Genomic DNA, 13214 nt, shown 5'->3' with positions numbered 1-13214 from the left:
TTATTTTCAAATTAAAAATGTTCCAATCCCTCACACCTTTAGTTTCGATCCTTAGGGAGCTCAGGAAAGTTCATTAGCTTGCATGGTCTCTTGTCTAAAGACATAGAATGATTTACCTAAGCCTCCCTCCCCTTGCCCTTCACCCCCAGCACACTTGTGGAAAGTCAGCACGAGAATACTTGTTTCTCAATAGCAGCCCTGGGGTCTTTCCACCCAACCCTTGAAAGAACCACATTTCCCCTTAAATTACTGCAAGTCACCATGGGCCTGGGAAACAGCAGAGCCAAGTGGTTCTTGTGAAAGAACATGGCTCTGGTGTCAAGACGGACTCCTTGGGACTCCTGGCTCTGCCACCTGTTAACCGTGGAACCTTGAACAAACTACTTAACTTTTCTGAACCGGTTTCCCACCTATAATATAGAGATAATGCAAGGTGGTATCAGTCACAGGCTGTGGCCCGGGGCAGACCTGGGCTCTGGTCCTGGCTGTATTTCCCACTGGCCATGGTACCCTGGGGAAATTATTCTCTCCATCTAAGCTTCAGTTTCCTCATCTGCAAAACTGGGAGTCATTTAGCATCCACCTCACAGAATTGTGAGATTTAAGTGGGATAACGCTTGTAAATACCTAAAGCAAAATAAGCACTCAGCCCACGTTAGCTGTTATTATACTGACCCCAGTGACCACACAGGCGTGTGCCTAGAGCAGGGCCTGACACCCAGGTGCCCCACAAGCCATCATGCCAGTTTCCTTCCCGTGTCCCCGCACTGACCTAACACAAATGTGAGATCATGAATATTGCTTTGGGAGTGACGACACAAAGTTAGGAAGAAGTCTCCCACATCTGCACCCCTGTCCTTGCATTCTCATTTTACTCCATTCCCCAAGCTTCTTCATACATCGGATCACTCTTCCTAGTGACAGAGACGCACACGCCTCTCCCTGCCGTGTAACCCAATCAGCTGCAGGGAGACAGATTCTTGGCCGGGGCTGAGGAGCATTTGCATTCCCTTCCTATGAGCTCCATCAAAGGGCATCTGGAGGGAAAGTACCTCTCCAACTGTGACAGACAATCAAGCAGAATGACAGAGCCAGGTGCACTTACTGATATCCCAGTGCCAGCACCAAATTACAGCACATTAATGCCGACTTCTGAGAAAGTCTCGGATTTATGTTGCTCCCGGTGCATTTAGCAGGGATAACTTTTAACTTTTAAAGGAAGAACAAACTTAGCAAGCAGACAGCAAAGGCTTTTTAGGTTTTTATTACTCAGGCCAAACACTGGAATTTTACCTCAGGCCTGTGCTGCAGCACAGACAGCAGTGGTGTGTTTGAAACTACAGGTCACGGCCCACTAGTAGATCATGAAATCAAGCGGGTTAAGACCAACATTTTTTACAAAATGGAAGTGACTAGAATAGAAACCATCAGTGAGTATTATGCATAAGAAGCCTAAGTGCTTTTGGTGATGCTTTTTTTTTTTTTTAGATACATACGGATGGGTGGATGGTTAAATAGATTGCATTGTCAATGTCTTTCTTACTGTTGGTCATGCTCAAAATAGTTTGAAAGCCACCGAAACACTAGATATACATAACATATGGGCATTTTACCAAAATAAATGAAAGCATCCACTCTGGACTAAAGAACTGCATGAAGATATGGGAAACTCAAATCATTCAGCCAATGCCTTCAGTTCATAATGGTATAGTTTTACTTCATCACAAAAAGAGTGTGTGTGTGTGTGTGTGTGTGTGTGTGTGTGTGTGTGTGTGTGTGAGAGAGAGAGAGAGAGAGTCCACCAGAGAGTGTGTTCCCATCCCCAGAGACCTCAGGGCAGTTCCCCAGGTAACTGGAGCTGTATCAGTGAGGGAGAAAAACCAGCTGATTGGATTCAGCTCTTCTGAGTCCCAGCTGGTGTGTTGAGTTGATTTTCAGCTCCTAAGAATGAAGGCCAAGTCTTTTATTTCTTTTGGCTCTCACTATGCCCTATCACAGTAGGTGTTTGAGAACTTTTTATTGACCTGAAAATCTATGCAGGACACAGTGATAGACTTGTTGAAATAGCCCTGTTTTAGTTTTCAGCTGTTTTCTCTGAGATTACATAAAATGCTCTCGTTTGATGAGTGGGGTCTCCAGACAGTTCCCAGTAGATAGAGACTCTGGTATCTGGGTGAGAACCAGGGGCAGGAGACGATGCTTGAGGGACAGGCCCCTCCTATGGATGATAGGTGAGAAGCCCGGATATCACAACCCCAATACCAGGCATTGGCCCCATGCTTTTGTATGCACCTGTACACAAACAAACACATATGTCCCTGGAAGCATGATTTGAACTACCAAAATAATCTAAATGTCCACCCATAGGGAATTGTCTAAATAAATTACGGCACCTACCTCCATACAGTGAAATACTATACAGCTGTGGGAAGCAATAAGGAAGCTCTTCATGTACTGGTACAGAACAGTCTTTCATAGTTCAAGAAAAGAATAACTATGACTCCAAAGCATCAACCCGTCTTCTGAAGCTCTCATGTGGTCAGCAGAGGCCCTCATTGAAATTGTGTCACGGCTCAGATTCTCCCTCTGCCTAAACGCATTTCTTTCTCTTCTTTCCATACATGCTACAGCATTTGTTTATTGCTATGTAATGAACCACCCAAAACTTAGTAGCTTGAAACAACAGTAAACATTATTATCCTGTGGGTCAGGAATTTGAGTGGCTTACCTGGGTTGATCTGGCACTGGTCTCTCATGAGCATGTAGTCAAGACATCAGCGGGTCTGTTTCTTCCACCTCAGGCAGAAAGCGGTGTGAAGATGACCGACAATGCCTACCATGCCTGAGGGATGGGCACCGCTGAGGGGCAGGGGCTACAACTGAGCTGTACTTAGAAAAAGAGCATCTCTTCTGTTCCAGCAGTCTCCAGAGGAGGAAATTCTATTATCCAGGTTAATCTCCCCTCTGACCATGACTTCAGCCTGCTTTCTTTTATTACGCCTACCCTGGGCATGGAGATATGTGCTCACCAACGTCTTTTTTAGACTTAGTGATTAACTCCTCTCCCTTTTCCCTCATAGGAAGAAATAATCTCCTTCCTAGTATATACCTTTCCTTCACCATTCTTTTCATTATCTTCTCACTTGCATGGATAAAAATGAAAATATAGCCTGCAAATCTGAATTGTATTCCATTGGAATAATTTATATACATTATATTATCAGGGTCAGGCAGTATCTTCGTGTGTCCTGTCCATCACGGCTCCCACAAACATCTTTTCCACAGTCCTTCTCTGTGTCTCTCACAGCATGCCTTGGTTATCAGTGGAGTTAACCTATTGATTGTGAAAGAAATTAGTGCCGAGAGGTGGGTTGAGGACCCATCAGACCCCAACTCCATCAACCTTAAAGCTACCCCAAAGTAAATATACAATCAAACTAAATTTGACTTCGATTAAGCCCCCAGTCTCTTCTTCCAACAATATTGTCATGCCCGAGACCATCCTATGTGGATGTTCAGGAGTGGCCACCGGTCTTGGTATCCTGCATGACACATCATGCCTTTGCCTTTCCAGATTCTGCTAAGTGGAGCAGCTCCTGATGCTAAGATTCTAGTGCTCTTGGTTTGTATTTTGTTGCAGGTGAAGAGAATAAAAGCTGTTTCTTTCTTTGGAAACAGAGGTTCTTATTGAGTCTGCCCAGTGCCTTTAACCCTGGCTGCCCATAATCCATATGCCGGGGAGTCACTTGTGTGAAAGAGAAAGCTCTCGTCTCCTAGCCCCACTTATAGCAAAAATGGTCTTTCATTATTCCTGCCTTTTCTACCCTCTTCTTGCACTGTTCTTGAATCCCTGGACGATGGATTTGGCTCCCTGAACTTTGACTCTTAGTGACTCTCTTAGACGTTATTTCACCCTCAGTTTCCTTCATGGCTATGTACCCCTGAAACTACTTTGCCTAGTCAGTGCCAGAGCCTGGGATCCATTCTGTGGCTGCTTGCTTGGTCATTGTCAGTCACTTTATGACCTCATTAAAGACAGCTGGGAGGAAAGAAAAACTGAGTCATGAGCAAGTTTCAAATTTCCAGATTAGAGTCTCTAAAACTGAAAGGGTGTCCCAGTGAGAGACGCCAATGCAGACTCCTAATGGGGATCACAACCCATCTTGGCAGCTGTGGCTTATTAAGAGTCACCAACTTCTCTAATAAAGTGCAAGCCTTTCTGAGGTTGATGACACCTGTACATGACATTTGGGATTTTTGTGTTCCCTTCCTCAGTTTCAAACACAGTGCCTAGAGGTCATAAGGTTTTAAAAAAATAACTTTCCAGTTCAAATCTAATTCCCATTTGTTAAGCCGGGGAGATCTCCAGGATGGTATGAGAAAACTCATTTACAGGAAAACTTATCAAGAGAATTTTGTTCTCTCCTATACCATGCTACTCCCTTAATCTCATCCTTCCAACCACTATCCCCACCTCCTAAGACTTTGTCTTTGAATCAATGATTCTAAGAATTACTTTTACTTTTCCAATATCTATATGCCCACTAATTTTCCAGGTGGAAGGTGTGTTTTGTGGAGCTTATCCATAGTGAGGACAAGGAGATAAATGTAGCTAATCTGACCTGGTTAATTCAGAACTGTGTTATCTGGGAGATGTTTAAAAAGGAGAGCCCTGCCTATATCAACCACCACCTATCTGTGTGCTCACATGGGAACAAATGACAAAATTAGGAGAAACTTACATACATCCCTAATTCTAGACAGGAAATTTAAGAACCAGGCACCACAATGATATTTTTATCCCTGTTGAAGACTCTGTCTTCAAAAGAAGATGAGCATGAGAAGTGAATGGCCAGCTACACAGCTAGCATACCATGGTTCAAGATAAGTTCCTGGTGAAGATCTAGGGCCACCTATGAAGACCTGAAGGAACATATTTTAAAAGGATAAACAACAACCCAGAAATGATGGGGAGGAAGAAAGTCTAAGAAAAACTATAAAATCAATTATTATGAAGAGTACCAGCTATAAAAGAAAGATCAAACTGTATCAGCTGGTACAGAGTCACTATCTATATGGGAGGGGTTATTTATATTATTGAGGGGACAATTAATAATTTTCAGGAAGAAATAATGAGAAAGTTTCAGAAGTAATATTTAGGATTCTTAATGGCTATAAAACAAGCCAAAATATGATTGTTAAAGTAATTCAATATTTTAATATGAGATAAATGTATTTGTTTGTTGATATTCCTTTCTAAAAGATTTGGGGCCACAAGGTAATAGAATTTCAGAGGTATTGTTAGAACTGGCACAGAGATTACTGGTATTCCTGGGACTTCCACTGTTTGGATACCTACAGGTACCCTCATTTTGCTAAAAGCAGAATATCTAATAAATTCCTAATGTCCCTTGCTAATAACATCTTTTCTCAGAAGCAGAAGGATCAATAAAAGCCATATGACCAACTTTGATTTCTGAGCAAAAAGGTAGAACTTATTAATAAAGTGGCAGAGAGGTGAGTCTTGGGAGACAATAGCTATAGTGGACACCAGTCATTCTTCAGCATTCTCTCATGAATTCACCCCACTACAGGTAACTGCACCCTAATTCCCTCTGGGGCCATTACCTCTTCCCCATGGTGTGTAGTCTTACTGGGTATGTGAGTCAGGGTTCCTTGCCCTCCCCTAGCCAAGGGATGGGCATATGACCTAAGCTAGGGCAGTAAGACTCACTGTCTCTCTTAGGACTTTGGATCTGAAGTATATGGGCACCAGTACAGATTGATTCCTGAGGAGCAGACTCCTGGAGCCACCCTGGTTCTGCCTGTTGCAGAGCCTGGTTCTGAACCTTCTCAGCAGCCTGTGTGCTTCCTGAAAACCCTCCCCAAAAATTCCACTTTTGTTTAACTTAGCTATAGTCTGTTTCTGCTTCTACTAACCTAGTAACCTTATTGACTATGACATCTATCCATTCTCCATTTTGTGATAGCCAGAGGAAAACAGCAGGTATAATGGGGCATCTCTCTGAGATTTCAGATATTCAAGGAAGAGATATGTGTGTTACTATAGCTAGAGCCTTTGTATAAAAGGAGAAGTGGTTTAAGACTCTACCTCCCCCAAAAATATGAAAATATTATTTTTTAAAAAATGATCTTGGTGTAAAGGAAAAAAGACAGGAATGGAAGGAAGAAATGAGCAGCGGATTCCACTTCAGTGGAATCGGATTGTAAAAGATCACACACACGCGATCAGAGAACAGAGCACAAGTAAGACAGAAAAGAAAGATCGGTGTAGAAGAGTCAAAGTCATAGCTGGAAATCTAAAGCCAAGGAAAAAAAAATAAAAGAAAAAGGATCAAAACTTGTGAAAAAAATCTAGAGGCATCAAATGGTCTTTTGTTGGAAATGACCAGAGTAAAAAAGGCCAGAACTGTGTTCTGAGGCTCACGTTCTAAAGCTAACTGATGGCAAAGAGGGAAGTAGAACTTCTTTACAACTTTCATTTTGCTTCTGTCTTCTTTATGAAAGTGAAAGATCTTCAGCCCTGAAAGTGTAGAACAAACGTGATTAAAAGGTAACTGAAGTCTAAGATAGGGGCCAAGATAGTAAGAGAACAGGAAGCCTCTGTAAAAGTCAGTCCTTCAGACCTGGATGAATTCTAACTCAAAGTGCTGAGGGAGCTACCCAAAACAGTTACAGAATGGCTGCCATTAATGTTTGAAAATTCAAAAAGAATGGAAAAAGTGCCTGAAAACTGGAAATGGACAAATGACTTTATTTCTGAGAGAAGGTAAGGTAGTACAATATTGGGGTTTAGAATCTACAAATAGACTATTTAATGTGAAGCCTGGTTATTTGGGAATTTCAAGACTTAGATCACCAGATCTGCAGGCTGCGCATTATCACTACTTAAACAGATAAAGCCCCTCACACTGCCCGTTAGAATCACGTGGAAAACTGGACTAAGAGTACAAGTACATGGATTTCTAACTGGTTGAAAACTACTACCCAGCAAGTGCTGAGTGATGACTCAATAGCCTCTGGAGGGCAGGATTTTGGGCTAAACTACAGGATTCTGTTCTTGCCCATTCTATACAGTATTTACCAACAACCACCAAAACACAGAAGACACTTTGTGGCTGATTCAGAAATAGAAGAAACAGTAAATCCACTGAATATAAAAATGAGTCTAAAAATTATCTCTACAGGCTACTTATGTACAGAAATCTATTTATTTATGGATAATTTGGAAAGATATTTATTAAAGTTCTGGAAAGATACACACAAAAGTATTCATAATGATCAACTCTGGGTGGGTGGCATAATAAAATTTTTAATGCTCTTCTTTTGTTTATCTGTACTTTAGGATGTTGTTGTAATGAATAAATATTCCTTTCATAATAAGAAAAAATAATAAAAGAGGAGATTTATTTCAAACAGAAAAAAATTTCACTGGCTAAAACAATATAAAAACAAACCAGATGAAAGCGTGAATAACTGTAAAATTCTGTGTCAAGGTAAAAAAAAAAAGAGGTACTTATATAAGTGTAAAATGGAGGGAAGATGGGTCTGAGAACAGTTTATTTGAAAAATATTTGGAAGTCTTGGACACAAAGTCAGTATGTGCCAAAAGGGTAGACGAATGCAATCCCAGGCAGTATTAGTAGAATATCAAAGTCTGGGAAAAGAGAAGTGATGGTTCCAATGAACTGGTCAGACCTTATATGGAGCAGTGTGTGCAGTTCTGAGCCTCAGAGGCCTAGAGAAAGGTCGGAGGAGGGTCTTCTGAACAGAACCAGGTTGAAAACCACGTCACCTGAGAACATGTGACCTAGGTTAATTGTCCTAGGTCAGAGAACACTTAAGGCACATGTGACCGCTGCCATATGCACAGCTCAGTCAGTGGAGGGACAGAGTAGAATCTACAGCCCAGATAAACCCACCACGCAGTGGCTGTGATTAGGGAAGTTTCTAGCATCCCAAAGCCCAGGGAGTCAGATGAGAACAGGAACGTCTTGCAGATGGCAACTGATAGAGGCCCAGGAAAGCAAGTAGTATCAGAGACATCCTAGAACAGAGAGTGGGGATTCTGGTAGACAATATTCTGGTAGCAATATTCTGGTAGACTTAGGCCTGTTAAATAGGCCCACAGAGAGGGGTACAGGGTTCCGGCTGTAGAGACTGGGGCTCTCAGAGAGCCGGAGGTGGAGTGTAACAACTGGCTTTAAATGTTTGAACACCGGGATGCCCTTACTCCACGTTACTGCTAAAACAAACAAACAAACAAAAAAAAACCTAAGGCTAACAGATAGAATTTAGAATGTTTTTGATTTAAGACAGGAACTTTAAAAACTGGTCTGTCCTGTGATGGAATGAGCCACCTCCTAAAGAAGTAAGCTCTTTCTGGCGGTGCCTATTTAATATATAGTGTGAGTGGAGGTGATCATTTGCCAGGCATGCCGGAAACAGATCTGTAAGCAGGGAGGGATGTTAGAGTCCCAGTGATTTCCCCACTTTCTAGGATCTCGGAGTCTAGATCTTAGCGCTCTGACACGCAGTAGGCCCTGCCTGCCACCGGCATGAATGCCATCTCAGCTCCCGCAATCCCCCTCCACCACCACCACCGCCCTGCTGTTTTCTTTTGGCTCGAATCTATTTCCACTTTGGAACCCAGATGTGACCTGATTTTTGAGTCTAGACTGAATTCATAAGTGATAAGATGAGTTATTGTAATATTCATTGTTATCTTTTTGTTTGTTTTGTTCCTCCTCACTCTAGCCTTTCCTACAGAAACAAAGAGGATTTTACTGCCTTTTTCCACAAACAAAGGCTAGACAATTCCGTGTCTGTTCCTACCTTCATGAGGGAGTTAGCAGCACTTTTATGTGCTTCAGTGATGCTACACACACACTCTCTCTCTCTCTCTCTCTCTCTCTCACACACACACACACACATACACACAAAAGAAGAATGACAACCCCAAAGAGGCCTTATTTTCAAAAGCCTGGGGGTCTCCTCTTCATGGAAAATGTTTTTGTGTTTTGAAGATAAAAGAGGAAAGTGTTTCTTACGGGGTTGTCGGCTTCCAGGATACTAGGAAAGAGTTAGTGCTTGTGGGTTCCTCATGGGGCAAGCTCCGACCTGTACACCTGAGTGCTGCCTGCAGTGGCCAGATGTTGAATGACTCTCCCAGCCTTCGGAGCAGAGCTGGGCCTTATGTCCAGGCCTCTAGCGAAGGCAGAGCTCTGCTGAAACCTGCCTGGAGTTGTCTCACTGAGGAGCAGGGGGCCAACCCCTCACCATAGCAGCATGTAGGAAAAGCAGCTGTGATGTCAAGGGTGACCAGTGTGATCTGATAGCCAGATGCCTTTCCCAGCCCCTCCAAACACATCTGCACGCACACACCTACACACACGTGTGCACACACATATTTGGAGAAACACTGTTAAGGAGCCACTGTCCTGGTCAAACCAAAGGAAAGGGAGAACATGAAAAATGACAGATATTGGATTGACACTGACCCTCCCAAGTGGGACCCTGGGGCCAGAATCTGTTTTAGAAAAGCAAAGACGTCTGTCACTTCTTGAAGCTGAAGTGGTCTGAGGCGACTGATTCATGTTATAGTCAGTAGATGTTTACTAGAGTGCCTGTAAAGTAACCACGCAGCAGCCCACAGGATTTCATGTACCTTTTTTGTGTGTGTGTGAGATAGGGTCTCACTCTGTCATCCAGGCTGGAGTGCAGTGGTCCAATCATAACTCACTATAACCTCAAACTCCTAGAATCAGTCGATCCTCCTGCCTCAGCCTCCCAAGTAGCTGGGACTATGGGCACTCACCACCATGCCTAGCTAATTTTTCCATTTTTTGTGGAGATGGGGTCTCACTACATTGCCCAGGCTGGTCTCAAACTCTTGGCCTCAAGCCATCCTCGGGCCTCATGCTATCCTCCCACCTCAGCCTCCCAAAGTTTTGGAATTATAGGTGTGAGCCACCGTGCCCAGCCATAAATCAATAGATCTTCATTAAGTGCCTATGAAGTGATGACACAGAAGCCCACAGGCCTTCATTCACCTTTTTAAGTAAAGGAAAATGAACGTCTCAGAGGTAGGTATCATCTCCCTTTTGCAGATCTCACAATCAAATTAGCAGAACCAGGACATGAAGCTTTTCTACTATACTATGTTTCTTAGGTCAGTGCTAGGTCATTAAAAAAAATGTTAGCCTTTGTGATGTCAGGAAAAAGCCAAGAATCTACCAGAACTGATACAAAGGGGGAAAATTTTATTTCCAGGAGAATTGGAATAATTTTATCCTGGCTGGTTTTATTAAAACAGGATCAATTATGTGAAGGTATAGTCAATGGGTTAAAAGTTACGAGGTTGGTGAATAAATTGAAATTCAATTTCCTTTAACAAAAATGCAAGAAGTCAATAAAGTTTCCTACAAAAACAAATAAGCATCGTCTTCTCAAGACAAGGTTATACAACAAAAAGCAATGGCAATTAGCATGTCATAGAAATGCTTCTTACAAGTAAGCAAGTCCAGACTGAATTTTATGATGACAAGATACAGAATAAGTATATATTTGACAATTTAAAACAAACTTCACTCAAACTAAATTTTATTTTTTTCAGTCTTCGAAATATCTGATTTAAACATATTCTTTTACCTTTACTTGTGTAAAAGATCTATTCTCAAGGCCTTTTGCCAACAAAGTTTCTCCCTTCCTCAAAGTTTCTGATATTTAAAACCCATGACCTTTGGTTTCACTCTAATTTCTGACTTTAAAGACTTGGAGACTTTTAATTTTCAGTTCTACAGAGTCCATGGAGAATATATCACACTGCTGTTTATGCTCTTGGAAAATAAGATACAGGACATTAGAATCGTCTATCATATTTTAAACATCATTTTAAAATGTGTATAGACCCAGCAGTTCTACTTCCTAAATTTGTCCTAAGGAAATCACTGGACAGTACACAAAAACATTAGTACAAAGAAATATTTTTAATAGTTAAAAAGAAGAAAACAATTTAAATATTTAATAAAAAGAAATTGGCTAAGCAAATCCACATATATTCAAATAAATGACATGTTATGCAGCTATTTAATAAAGATGATACAAGTGTATATTGACATGAAAACATGTTAAGATTATACCGTTCAGTTTTAAAAGGAGGTAACTAAACAGCATGGGGAAAAGTCCAGAAAGTTCCCCACCAAAATGTTTACAGAGGTTATACATCTTCAGGGTAATAGAAAAGGTTTCAATAAATTTCTTCTTGTTTCCTTACGTGTATTTTCTAATGTGTTTACAACATACTGTCTTCTCTGTGTGATAAATAAATAAATGAACACTACATAAGAGGAAAAAACAGCACTTTTACTTCCCATTGTGAAGAAACACTCCCTTGACCCCATGTCTTCCAGGTTCTGCCCCATTTCTGCTCCGCTTTATAGGAAATCTTATCCTGCTGCTTCTGTGCCCTCCCCCACTTTCTCTTGGGCCACATTCCTGCTGTTGATGTCACCATTCACCTCGGCGTTGCTCCATCCTCTGGCCTCCTCCTGCTCTCTCAGCACTGGACAGAGCCCATCACAGCTGCCTTCCTGAGATGCTTCCTCACTCTTCCTCTTTCTCCCTCCCTCATGGGTGACCCCCCCCCCGGCCCCCGACCTCCTGTTGTCAGAGTGCCTGCCACTTGGCGTCAGAGTGCCTGCCACTTGGTCCTCGGGCCTCCTCTCTCTCCGCTCAGCACCATCTGCCCATACACCCCCCACACCCAAGCCAGTATCTCCTCCCCATCCCAGACCTCAATAGTCAGCTGCCTTCTCGACATTTCCACTCAAATATCTAAAGGATACCTCAAACTAATATATCCAAAAAAAGAGAGAAAATTCTTTATTTTCTTCTATCTTCCCCAACCTATTGATTCTCCACTCTTCTCACACCCATCAGCAAATCTTGAAAGCTCTGCCTTCAAAACGTACCGTGAATCTGACAACGTCTCGGCCACCTCTACCACTGCCACGCGAGTCCGAGCCGGCACCGTCCCTCCCGAAGTGTCTCAGGAAGGCGGCTGTGACAGGCTCTGTCCAGTGCTGAGGAGACAGCAGGACGACGCCAGAGGATGGAGCAATGCGGAGGTGAATGGTGACATCGACAGCAGGAGTTCTGGTGGGTGTAGCGAGGTGGCCTGAGAGAAACGGGTAGAACTGTGCCAAAGCCCCATGTTCCTCGTGCCCTGCTTGTTGCTCCTTGAACAGGCCACCCTCTGCTCTGGACACAGGCTTTTGTACGTGCTATTTCCTCAGCCTAGAATGTTCTTTTCCCAGATATCCCATGGCTTATTCTCTTTCTTTTGGTTTCTTCTTAAATGTCATTTATCAGAGAGGACTTCTTTGCTGATATATTCAATATAGTTCCTATAATATTTAAAATATTACAGCCCCTCCCACCTCCAGCTTCCTGCGGCCTGGGCATTGAGCCCTGAGGTTTCCAATTGAACAGTTTAGCTCCAGAATGGAAGGAAAGAAAAAACACTCTTGAGCAGCTAGCCCAGACCTCTTAAGGAAGATGACTTCAGTCTCACGAATACCCTCACGAGAACAGGCCAAGGGTGCCTGAGGTACGAATGACCCTTTCTCCTCCACTCCCACTTAGGGACGGCCACACTTCTGCAGCCACTGTGTCGTGACTCTAGCTCCTTCACCCAGCCTTGCACCTCTAGGTCCCCTGTGAAATATCAGGTTGGACCTAACACTAGAAATCATCCTTCTCCCACCTTCCTTCATAACCCACAGCCTCACCTGACCGTGACAGCAAGCACTATGGAGGACTACTGCTGTCTCTTGGAAAACAAGCATCTGGTAAGCATTTCAAAGGCTAAACAAAGTTGCAGAATGCCTCATACCCCCTATAGTGACCACGGACGCTTTCTGTCATCATTTTAGTAAGGTGGGGAAGTAAAATAGAAATCGGGAGTCCCATGACAGGAACTTTCAGGTGGTCTGCTCCTTTGATTTGCCTGCGCCTCTGGTACCGCACTGGAGTAAGCCCGAGGGCGGCCGGGGGCAAGCCGGCGACGCTGTCTGAACTGTCTGCAAATGGATGCAAGCAAACGGCTTCCTCTGCTTCCTTTCTGCAGGCTCCTCTAGGCTTTTATTTACTTAGTATGATGTTGTCTGCTGGACTGAATACTGGATGTGTAA

The sequence above is a fragment of the Lemur catta genome, chromosome 12, assembly GCF_020740605.2.
Source record: "Lemur catta isolate mLemCat1 chromosome 12, mLemCat1.pri, whole genome shotgun sequence".
NCBI lineage: Eukaryota > Metazoa > Chordata > Mammalia > Primates > Lemuridae > Lemur > Lemur catta.
Note: the sequence above shows the minus strand (reverse complement) of the source record.